This window comes from Xylaria bambusicola (genome assembly GCF_022495145.1).
Source record: "Xylaria bambusicola strain CBS 139988 unplaced genomic scaffold F5B22scaffold_3, whole genome shotgun sequence".
Lineage (NCBI taxonomy): Eukaryota > Fungi > Ascomycota > Sordariomycetes > Xylariales > Xylariaceae > Xylaria > Xylaria bambusicola.
Window position 1 is genome coordinate 238,540 of NW_025953556.1, and position 14,080 is coordinate 252,619.

The following is a 14,080-nucleotide window of genomic DNA, read 5'->3' on the forward strand; positions in this document are numbered from 1 at the left end:
TGTCTTAGGAAAGGGCATTATAAGTAGGATAATCTTAGATAGTAGGGCATATAGCCCTATAATAATAGTAACGAAGCTAATATGAAAGATAGTTTTAGTAATAATTTAGGTTAATAGTTTAATTGTTATAAGAGTTAAGCTATTTATATAGCTATTAGCTTCCCTAACTTCTTTAGCTTTAAATATAATATATAAGGGATTAAAATTAATAATTATTTAAATAATAATAGTGGGAAATATTAAAAGCTAATAGTTAAGTTAAGAATAGGGAGTATATAGATTAAAAGTAATAGTATTAGTTCTAATTTTAATATTAATACTTAAGGTCCTTGCTATTAAAAAATCTAAATATAAAATTCCTATAATAAAAAGCATAAAGATAAAGAAAGATATATCTATTTTAAATATAAGAAATAGCTATAGTATTTATATTACCTTAATGTATTATTTTACTTAAATGATAACTATAATAAAGCTTTTAAATGTTTATATTAATAATAATGATAGCTAGTTCCGGATATTGGGTACCTGTTTTTTAACCACTTTAAAAATAGTATATTAATTAATTATAATCGATTTTATATAAAATTAGCCTTTAAAAATTAATATTATAATAATTCTATAGTTTTTAAAAAATAGCAAATTGTAAGGCTGCTTAATAAAATATAAAACTTAATACTTATTTAATTTTATAATACTAGTTAATTATATTTATATTATATTTATAATAATATTTCTTTTTTTATATTTTTTTAAGAGTTAGAGGACGAGGGCATTAATCTATAATTAAGCTAAGCTATAGATAGTTACTATAAAAAGATATAAGTTTTATAAAGCTTCTTTATATTTAAAGTTATAATAAGATATTAATTAATAGATAAAAAGATATTTAAGGAAATAATAAAGTAAATATATTATTTTAAAAACTAATAAAAAAAAGCTAAATAGGAATTTTAAAATAATCTTTATATTAATATAAATAGATTTAAATTAATATAAATAAGTTTATATTAAATTATATATTAATAAGATTAAAATTATATATTAATATAAATAAAATTATAAATAAAAAGCTTTAAATTAATATAGCTTAATTAATAGATTAATATAATATATAAATATAAGGTTTAAATATAGCTATTAATATTGTATTAGTTTAAAGCTATATTAGTATAATACGGGCTTAAGGAAAACTAATATTAAAAACCCCGTACTAATATTAGTACAATATCTGAACTTAAAACTAATACAGCCTAGATTAATATAGGGTTAATGGATGGACTATTATAATATATATACTAATATAGGTTAAAATAACGGTCCAATATAATATTAAAATTAGTATAGCTATAAGTACTATACTAATATAGCTTTAAATTAATATAAGCCTAAAATAATACGGAGTAGAACCATGTATTGGTATAAACCCAAACCAATATAACTTAAAACTAGTACAGCCTTAGATGGCGGACTAGTATAATATTTGGACCGGTATATACCTAACCTACCAATTAGTACAATACCCGGACTAGTATAGATAGGAACCCCATACCAGTATAGTATTAAATTAATATAGCTATAAACCCTATATTAATACGTCCTTAAATTAATATACGTTTATAATATAAATTAATATAAGATTTAAACTAGTATAATTATTTATATTATATTAATATAACCTTAAACTAATATAAGCTTAAATTGCTTATAGATTAACACCTTATATTAATATAAGATTTGGATTAATATAACCTTAAATTAATATAAGCTTAAATCTTACTTTATAAGTATAGGATGTTTATATTATTAGTAGCCTATTTTTATAAATTAAAGGTTTCTTTTCTAATGGTTAAAAATCCGTTATTATATTAATATAAATTTAAGTTTTTATTATAGTTTAAAATTATATTAATTTAAAGCTATATTAGTATAGGGTTTTAATTTATAAAATATAATGGTTACCTTTATAATCCCTTTAAAAGATATTGATATTTTATATCCTGTTTTTTTTTTTTTAAAATTGCTTAACTTAATAATTTAAACCTAAGGCGTTATTACCTATATAAATAAAAGGTAAATAGTTATAATAGCTAATAGCTATTATAAGATATATTTATTTAAGTGGGTATATATATAACTATTAATATAAATTAAGCAGTATATTATATATAATGCTTATATAGATTTTTAATAAATTTCCAATTAATATTAATTAATACCTATATAGTTTAATAGGGATATATGGATTAAATAGTAAGGCTTAATATTATTATTCTACTATTAAGCTATAGCTCCCTGAAGCTCCTTAATAGTTAATGTATTTATTTGCTTTATAAAGTGGGCTATAATACCTTAAAGCCTAACCTACTAAGTCCTTTACATTAGCTTATAAATATTATTCTAGGTAGGATAATAATTAATAATGTAAAATATATAGCGGAACATTTTATATTAAATCTTATATTGCTATTAAAAAAATATAGTAATATGCTTTTTATAAGTTGCTTTATATATAATGTAATACTTTACTAAGCTAATAGCATTATATACGTTATATAATCCAATAAGTATTAATATATAACGGGGGTTCTTTAACTATATAATAATTATTATAAAACTATACCTTATAATCTATTAATAACCACCGCCCTTAATACTCTTTTTATAATTTAAGAGGAATCATTTTAATATTATTTAATTTTTTTTACTTTTAAAGCTTATCTATATAAAAAGTATAATACTTAAATCTTAATAGTTTAAGTTTAAATTAAAAAGAGGTAAAAAAAAAGGTACATCTATCTATTTATAATTTTAATACTATCCTAAACTATTATAAAGACTTTTATATTAAATAAAGTTAAGCTATAATTTAATAAACCATTAATATAATTATAGGCCTTAAGCTTAACCTACCTGATTAACCTATGTTATTAATACCTATACCTTCTTTAATTACAGCTTTAATAGCTACTTTTCCTAATCCTTTGCTTGCTCTAACAGTATCCTTTTAACTAATTTTTCCTAATATAGCTCCAATTATTTAAAGCTTACCTAAACGGTTATAAAACCGTGCTTATAATAATTTTAAAGAGGAGAAGTCCAGGCTAATAAATACTTATAAAAAGCTATTATTTTATAAATTCGAAGGTAATCCTAACTTTATAAACCTAACGTTTTAAAAGAACAAGATCGAATAAAAAAACCCGGAAATAAAGCGGAACCAAATAAACCAACTCGTTATTACCGGATTAAAGAAAATAAAAAAAGAGATTAAAATTAAAGGAAATATTAAGGAAGGAATATAACCCCTATCCTCTATAAAAGGTATAATAAATATAATAATAAAGGTATATTTAAAAGCTAGTTTTATATAGGTTAATATATATTATACTTTATAGGTAAGTTTTATAAAGCTAGAATTATAAATATTAATATAATAAAAATGCTTATAAATTTAATAATAGAAATGAGAGCTAATTATAAAGGAATTATTTATATTATTTTTAAAATAAAATAGTATTAATAATTATTAAAGCTATTCCTTATTAAAAATAAAGATAATTAAAAACCTATAAAATTATAAGATAAATTAAAAAAGTATATTATTAACCTTTATAAAACCTTACTTTTATATTAAATAAAAAGCATTTATTTATATTACCGGAGCTAGTATACTATCTTTTAGCAGGATATAATTAAGCTTAATAATTAAGCTAATACCTTAAAGGCTATTTATAACGCTAAAAAAATAGTTCGAAAGAACTTTATTGCTTATAATACTAAAAGTATTAAGATTTATTTTAATGGCTTAATTAAAACTATAAAGTCCTTAAAGGAAAAGCTTCTTCCTAACTTCCGTTAAGCACTTTAAGAATAAATAGCAGCGTAAAGTAAAATATAATAAGAAAAGAAAAATAAGAAATAGGAAAAGAAGAATAAGGAATGCCTAACCAACCTGTACATAATGGACCCCTATAATAATAAGGAGCGTATTAAATAAATTAAAAGCAGCTTATTAAAGGATTCGTCTAACTAGATCCTTAAGCATAAGGATTTTAAATAATAGTATAATAATAATAAAGCTAGGTTACTATAAATTAAAAGCAACCCCGGAAAGGGAAAAATAATACTTTTAATTACTATTATTAATAAGTTAAAGCAGTAGTTAAATTAACTATATTAGTAGTTTACTATTATATTCTTTTACTTTTTCTATTAAAGTATAAACTTAAATCTTAACAATATTATAACTATATTAAGGGGCCTGATCTACCTCTTTAGCGTTTAAAACCTATCGTTCCTTTTATACTTATAAAAATGCTACAATATTATTTATTTAAAGCTTTTTAAAGGTATAAATATCTTCTTTTCTTTATTAAAAGTATTGGAAGATATATTATAGGAAGTAAGTTTATCTAAAGTATATATTATAATTGATACTTTTAATAAATATAAAAAGGAATTGCTATAGCTTTTTAAGTTTATCGTTAAAAATTTATCTGCATCGCTTTATATTAAATGGATAGTTTTTAGCTATAATAGGCCCAAAATAAAGTAATAGTTAAAGTTAAACAATTTAAAAATAAAGTTTAATCTTAAGTTAATATAAAATATAAAGTAAATAGCTTATATTATTAATATTTATATTAACTTTAAAATATTTAAGTTCTTATTATTAAATAATAATAATAAGGTTTAAATATAAAATATTATACATTAAAAGGCTAATAGCATATTTCTTTAAATAGCCCTTATTATTTAAAAGTTCGAAAAGTTTAATATTAAAAGCTGGTATATATTATAAATTATTAAAGAAGTATTAATAAGCTTAAAGAAATTATACGCTTAAATAATAAATTAAATTTAACAATTAAAATAGGATTTAAAGTTCTACTAATTAGTTTTTTTAATAGTTATTATAATATATTGTTTACTTTAATTAATGGAATTAATTATTTTATCAAAGCTATTATAGGATATTTTAAATAAGTTTAAAAGTATTAAGAAGATTATAACTAAATATAGTTTATTCCTTACAATTTAAAATAACTATATCTATTTTATTTATTAGTTAGTTAAGGACTATTTAAGCGGTAAAATAAATAGTATAATCTTCCCCTTCGGCCTTATAAACATTTATTATATTATCTTTTTATAATAGTTATAAACTATATTAATGCTATAGCAGAATATTTATAATTTATACTATATTAAATTCCTAATTAACAAAATTAAAGTATTAAACCCCAATCCGTTAATAGCTATATAGTACGCTTATATTTATTAGGTTAGCTATTTTTATAATGCTTATAACTATAGTTATCCCAAGGTTAAAATTGTTAACTAGTTCCTTTAAAAAAAGTTCCTTTATTAGCTTAAGGCTTTAAATCTTATTTAATATATAAAAAACGTTATTCTTTTAATAATAAAACTAAAAAGCTTATTAAAAGTTAATTTTTATAATATTATATTTAAAAATAAAACTAATTAATATAAAAATAATTATATTATAATAAATTATTAAATTTTATTTAAGATTTATATTAATTCCTTTTTTAAAATAAATAGGTAATTAAAAATGCTCCACTTTAAATATATATATTAGTTTTTATATTTAGTTTAATTAATTGCTTAATATAAAAAATATTTAAAAAAGAGGTAAAATAAATAAAGATAAAGCTTATAGTAATAAACGCCTAAAGTTTTTATTTATAAATATTTAAGGGCTATAGTAATTAAATTAATTTAGTTATATTCTTTTACAATTTAAAGCTATTAATATTAAGGTTAAATAATAATATAATTAAGATTTAGGATATAATAATAAAATCCTTTTAATAAACGTTTAAACTTAACATTATAATATAAACTATATTATTTAAAAATATTAACTTATATTTATATATTAATATTAGCTATATTAATTTAACTATTAATATAAAAAAAATTTAATTATTACTTTAAATTTTATAATTAAATTAAGTTTAATAAATATAATATTATAGTTACGCTTTAAGCTATAATAGATTTTAAATTATTTAGAATAAATATAATATGCTATAGCTTTTAACTAATTATTAGCCTTTTACCTATTCCATTTTGTCTTTTGTATTATTATTAACGCTATTAACGGTTATAAGGATTAGCTTCGGTTATAGTTCGGGGAGGGTTGTAGTAATTAGGCTCTTAGGTTTAAGGCTATTATAGTTTTCGGAGCTATAGAAAAACCCTATTCCGTAAAATTTACTAATCTTTTAAAGAATGCATATTATACTAAAAATTACTTTAATTCCTCTTTCTATTTCTTTTTTTTTTTATAACTTTATTAATAAAAGGTTATAAGAATTTATATTAATTTATATTCTTATTCTTTTATATTAGGGTTACTTATAGCGATTTTTATAATTTTTAAAGGTATTTATAATATAATTTATACCTTATATAACCTAGCTCCTTTCCTTTAGGAATAAATATAAAACCTTTTTAATAGATCGCTTTAAAAATGTTACTTATTATAGTAATAAATTTTTTAATTTATTTATTATTATTTATTTATAAGTTAAATTAATTATTTAACCTTAATATATAATTAATAATATTTATTATAAAAGATTTTTATAATATAGGTATTAACGTTTTAATATGCTTTGTTTTAAAAACTTTATATAAGTTAAATAAGTTATTTTAAAAATGTTAAACCTAAAGCTTAATAGTTAAGCAATTAAACTTTAACTTAATTAAATTAACTATTTATAGAAATTACCTTCTATTAAAATTAATATTAAAATTTATATTATTTAAATAATAAGGCTTAATATTTATTATATATTATTTTTAATATTATATATAAAAGCTTATTCCTAATAAATTAGAAAAAGTAGGGTAATTTAATTAATTAGTCTTTATAGGGCAAAATAATTAAAAAGGAAGAAGTTAATTAAAATTCCCTAATATTATTAATTAATAAATAATGCTTAATGCTAAACCTTATTAATATTTAATATTAATTAACCTATTTTTAAATCTTCCTTTTAAATAATAACTATATTTAATTATACTTTATTAACTTTTAAGGAAATTATTATATTTTATTAAGCTTAAATTTACCTAAAAAAATCCTATTATATAATAAACTATTAAAATATAACTACTATTTAAATAATTTAAATATATTTTATTTATAGTTAATATATACTTTATTTAATTTATACTTTAATTATTAAATTAAGCATACTTAAGCCTTTAGTTAGGCTTTAATTATATAAACGATTTTTTAAAAAGTTATTTATATAAAAGTAAATGTATAACTAATATATTAATGCTTAAAAGATTAACTTAATATATTAATAGCCTAATAAAGCTTAAGCTTAAAGGGTAGGATAATAAAAATAAAGCTTTATTAAATATTTTATTAATCTATATATTTATTAATATAATTATTATAATTATTAATAATAATATAAATATTATTAATAATATAAATATTATTAATAATATATTAAATATACCTTATTAACTTTCCCTTCTTATTATTATTATTAAATATATTATCTTATTATAATATTATAATAGATTAATATTAGTTAAATATTATTTAAGCTTACCCTTTTAATATATATTTTAACTTAAGCTATATATTATTAAATATAATTATTTAGAATTCTATTAAACTTAATACAGTTAACTATAAAGGTAAATATAAATTATTACTCCCTATTAGCTTATTTTAATTAAGTACCTAAATTTTTAACCTATTATAATTATACTTTTTTTTATATTCCTTAATTATTTAACCTTTTACCTTTTATTTTTTCTTATAGGTTAAAACAATCTTAATAAAGATATTTTAAAAGCTATTTTTATAATTATTTTTAATATTATTTATATAAATTAAATTAAACCTCTTTTATATATTATTCTTATTTATTAACCTAATATTAAAATTTAGGAATAAGTTTATTATACTATTATTAAATCTACCCTTCCGTAAAAATTTATTTCCTTTATCCTATAAATATTATAATACTTTACTATAAATAGTATTATAAATTCTTTTAAAAAGTATAATTAGATAGATAAAGCATTTAATAATAAATTTAGCATTATATATTTTAATATTCCGGATTTTTATACAGCTTTTTTTAGCAATATTTTAGAATTCGAAATGGCATTTTAAAACATTTTCTATAAATGTACTTAAAGAATATAGCTACTATTTTAATAAAACTGGACTAAATAACTAATAAATGCTAAGTAAAATAATATTTTAAATTAACTTATTAATTTTATTAAATGGATTTTATAATAAATATAAGCTTATAAATTAATAATATAAAGGTTATTAATATAGCTTAATATATTATTAAAGGGTTTAATTATACAATATAAGCTAAATATTAGCTTTATAAATAATCTAAAAGCTAATAAAGCTATAAAATACTATTAGGAATATATCTTAATGCTTAATAAATTAAAAAGTAACTTAAATAATAATATATTATTTAAAGCTTACCTTAATATAGTAAAATATATAAAGGAGGTATTTATTATATAACTAATATAACGCTTTATTTTAGCCTTTATTTTATATAAAAGTTAAATGCAGCTTTAAGAATTTAACCAGTTTAATAATATTATATTTAAAAGATTTAATATTAATAAAAACGGATAATATTTTTTATTAATAATCCTTAATTTTCTTTAAATAAATAATAAAGCCTTTAGCTTTAACTTTATAATTATTAAATTAAATTATAAATAATATATTAAAATTAAATAAAATAAAATAATAAAATGTTTAATTTTTAATAATAAGCTTATTAAAAAGGTATATAATATAATAAACTATATAACTATTTATTAAAAAGTATATTTAAAAGGAAATAAATTTAAACTATTTATTATTAAAGATTTATAGTAATTTTTAAAATATAATAAGGAAGATAAGCTATTGCTATAAACAATATATTAAAAAATAATAAATATAATATAGCATTACTATTATAAAATAGTATATATATAAATAAAAGATAATAATATTTAAAATAATATTTAAAAAGGTTTAAATATTATAAAAATAAATAATTATTAAATTAAGCGTTTATATAATTTACAGCCCCTTATTATAAAAGCTATATTATGTAATAGCTTTACCAATTTAAAAAGATTATCCAATTAAACCGGTACCCTTCTCCCACCCGGTAAAAGGTTTCATTCGGGTTCTATATCCCTAAAAAAGTATAATAACAAACCTCTTCCTAATCGAATACATCGATGCATTATTCTCTAGAACTATAGGAAGCCTATTTATAAGGTAAATTCCTAAACTGCTTTATTTAAAGCTTTAAAAGGATATATTTAAGGATATAAATTATTATATAAAAAGGTTAACCTTTTATATAAAGATATTTTAATTAATAATCTTATTATAAATAAGGATATTAATAAGTTTTCTTTTTCATCGTTTTTAATTAATTTAAATTTCGTAATTAAAGTTAATTAAATAAAGGTATTAGGGGTAAAAGAAATTATTAATATAAAAGCCTTTATAGCAATTAATATCTTTATAAATAAAGGTTACTTTTATATAAATAACCTTAAATTATTTTTTTAGGTTTTATTTTAAACTTATATTTATTATAATAAAAATAGCTATAGTTAAAAGATTAATTTTATTAAATAAAATAAAATAAATATAATAATATTAATAGATTTAAAAAAAGCTATAATTAATAATAATAGGGATTTTATTTATAAAGTAAACGGATACTTTATAAATTACTATAAGCCCTTAATCCCTTAGGTTAATAAATTATAAAAAGTAATATTTTCTAATAATAAAAAATAATAATAAATAAATAAAACTTTTTATTTATAAATAAAGTAAATCTTTAATAATGTTTAAAATAATTTATAAATTTAATAATAATAAATTAATAAATACCTTTTTATATTATTATTTATTATTATATTTAAAAGCATTTACTTTTAATATTATTTTTAATAATTAAATTAAACTTTTATATATTATTTTTATTTATTAAATATTTAACTATTTATAATAATAGATTATTTAAATTAATATAAATTTTAATCTATTTTAAAATAATATAATTAAACTATTATTATAATAATTATACCTATAGTTATATATTTAATTAAAAATTTAAACTAATAAGTTAAAGCTATTTAAATATTATTAATAATTTAATTATATTTTAATACATTTATATAATATTAAATTTAAGCGTTAAATTTATTAAATAAAGCTATTATAGCTTAAAATAGGTATTAATATTAATTAATTATAATTATATTCCTAATAATTATTAAAAGCTTAATTATTATAAAAGGGTTTAAAGTTTATAATAAATAATAAGGTTTCTTATAATATTAATTAAATAATAAAAATATTATAAAACTTTTAAAATTTTAAAAAGGTTAAGAATTTAATATTATATATATAAAAATATTATTATAACACTTTTAATATAAAAAAAAACTTCCTATAAATATTTTTATTAAATGCTCTTTTAAATATAATTAATATAATAAATCTAATTATTATTTTTATTAATCCTTATTTAATAAATAATAAATTAAAAAATAAAAAGATTTAAAAAGATATAATAAATAATAAAAGTATAATAAAACTTTTATTTTAATAATATAGTTAATATATATAATATAGGTAATATTATTAACTTAGGTAAATTAATTATATTTAAATAACTTTTTAAAAAGTTATTTAAATAAATAATTTAAATAAATCCTATAATATATATTAAAATCCATTTTTACTATAAAATAGTCTTTACTTTTATATAATTAAGGTGGAATATATATTAAAGATTATATAAGTTTTTTATTTATATTGGGCTATGAAAGAGTGGGTCTGGCTTAGGATAGGGCTCAGTCTTAGGCTAAAAGCGGCGTAGCTCAGGTTAGCTTCCCTTTCCGATTCGGGATGGTAAAACCTATCTCAGAGGTACACGTGCTACCCCAGCCTAGCGGGCCTGGATGCAGGGGCTGAATACCAATCAGAACATACTAAGCCCTTTCATGCTCCACAATCTATCGTCACAGTAATTGTCGACAGAAATAAGCCGAACAAGTAATGGCTTCTTATTTCGACCATCGGAGGCGGAAACGTTGTCTCACTGCAGCGACCAATATACGAGTAGCTGTTCTGCAGCTAGGACAACCAAGGTCTGTATCTTCTACACTTGCTGAAGTCCTTGTTCCACCGACAATCATTGGCGTAAAGAGAACGTCGAAGCTACGCGTTTACCTGGCAACATTTTCGTACCTATCTTGGTTTGTTCGCTCGGATTTACACATATCAGGACAGTGGCCGACTTTAAATCGACGATTTGGATACAGCTAAGACGAGAAAGAGCCGCCAGTCATAGACGAGGGCATCAAAGTAAGTGGTGACATGGGAAGCCTTCTATGCGAAGACTGAACCACCTCGCCACAGTGCATGATGGAGCTTGGGAAGGGGAAACGATTTTCAAGACCATCGTCTGCTTTCGACGCTCAGAGCTTCCCTCTGTCTAGGCCGACGCTCGCTGACACGTGACACCATTTCGATGACCGCCCCCCATCTGCTTGGCCAGTTTAAAGAACGGCATATCTCGGTGTAACTTTCCCGAGAGGCTCAGCACCACCTAAAGGTCCTTTGAGATAGTAGCGCGAGGTGATGTCGACGCGTTCATAGATTCGCTGCGCGATGACGTTTCTCTGTTCGACGCTGTAACCCAATTCCAGCCAGTCTCCACAATCGGGGGATGGATGTGCCAAGTCTGACTACGAAGGCCAGTAGGTAGAGATTTTAAAATTATTGGACATGGAGCGAACGGTCAACTGATCAACCCTTCAGCAAAAAGGAGACTGAATAACATGTGTGTCACTCACATAGTAGATTTAGAGAGTAAAGCAGCTATAGATTATATGAGGCCGCTTAGGTATGAAAATGTCAATAAGCTCCCTCGATAGAATGTGAGAAAGAAGGAGGACCATGGACAATAGGACTCCTGGAGGATTATTAGTTGAACAAAACTAAGTCTCAGGCTGCTCAGCAGCCACTGTAACATCTGCCCCCTTCTGAGTAAGAAATCGAGTGATGTTTCCACTCTGTCCTAGTAATGCTGCTTCAACATGGAAGGCAATGCTGTGGCCCCAGCGTCGAAGGTTGACGTGTGCCCTATTGTTTATAAGAAAGTTGACTGTCCTGAAATTTTTAACAGCTAGCACCGATCGTTTAGTGACCCGAGCTTGCGAATGAAGGGCGCGGAAGAAAACGCCCTTCGTTCCTCAAAACAAAGGGCGTTTGATAGGAGCGTTCTGACAACCAGTACAGAGATCGTCTGCAGGATTATTTATTATGAGAGCGCACATATCACTAATACAGAGAGATCACTAGTTATACAAGAATAGTCAACAATGCAAAGGGAGATCAGTCGTAGCATGAAAACAGAAATCTCTTAATCTAACATTTTTGAATTCTATAACCGTCTTTACTGTTGTGTCTTTATATGCTTTTCTCTCATACCCGTTCTACATAAGTGCGTTTACTAGAGGAACTTCCTAGGAAGTTTATGATAGAGACGTAAATCAGTTTGAAGAATACAAGTAGTACATAACCTGCATAGCTTAGTACATCCCCCTATAATTGTCCAAAAAAAATCGCAAGTCCCTTCTCCAAATGTCGGGAGTGGTTTGTGACAGGTTAACAAAACGAGTACAGCCTCACCACCTACCAAGGCGTACACAATGCAGGCAGCATCTACCTATGCAATATCTAACGCTGGAATGGGTTTGAGAAATAGCCTTGAGTCATAATTACGATTGTGAAAGACATGCTGCATGTTACGACAAATCCGTTTCCCACACATTACCTGGTATGTAATATCGGTAGGTAGGGTAGAAGCCACTCATACGCCACGCCACCTATGTATTGGTTGGTGCGTTAGAAATGCACGTAATAACTGTCCGACAACGTGTCATTCACAGATGGCCAACTACGGTAAGCTAAAGTAGCCAAAAGCTGGAAGTTTCCTGCCTACCTACTGATAGTTTAAAGGTACATTGGTAGGTAATAATCCATTCCTTAGTGCCACACCTAGTATGTACATATGTATTCCACCTTGGTAATGATGCTAACGAGTAGGTAGCCTACCTAGGTAGATATGGATAGTTGAGAATAGGATAGAAGCTAGCTTTGCGGCCTTATGAAGTGGATGGCAAGCAAACAAGAAACCTCGGAGCGAAGAAAAAGACAAGGTCATGCGCAAGGAACCCCAGAAAGGGGAAATTCATTTTGCCTCACAAGCAGCTGAAGTTCTCGGTGCTTGTGGCCGGTGGGTGTTGCTGGATCACCCAGGAGACGTCTCCATAGCCACCCCCCGGCTCTCTCTCACACAACCCCGGACTATTAGATATCGATACAGCTTCTAGAACTTCAACTGCCGACTGCCCATCGTGCTGCAGCTATGTGGTAGGTCGGATATTACTTAAGACTACACTACCTATCTAGGTAGCTACCTAGGTGAAGAATGTCTCGGTCAGTATGGGATGCCTAGTACAAGATCAGATGAACTACTACCTACGTAAGTAACCATGGGCATTGCGAGTCAGCACCAAAAGGCAGCATCGACAGGCCCTGTCGCACCAAGTCCTTTATTTCGGTTGTTTGCCCCATTTCCAGGTCTTGCATACGACGAAGTAATTTCAAGCAATTTAATCTCCTATCGACTAAGTAGATGCCACCTTAAGAGACAAACATGTACTTAAGCCATGGCCTTGAACCTACTCTGTAACCTGTAGGTATACATGGGACTGAATCCTCTTGCTACATAGGACCTTATCTGTATGTTGTGCCATAAGCCTGACTCAGTCGTTTCTGAACATTGGAGTGGCTGTTTACCTCTCTCATATTGTACGATGAGAAATATGTTAACAATGTTACACCCCAGCGTCTATGCGCTAGCTAGTAGTAATCAAAGACTTAATGCATTGAGGACAATACCTATGTAATGTATGATGTGAATGGAGTAGTACCTAGGGAGGTCTCATAAAC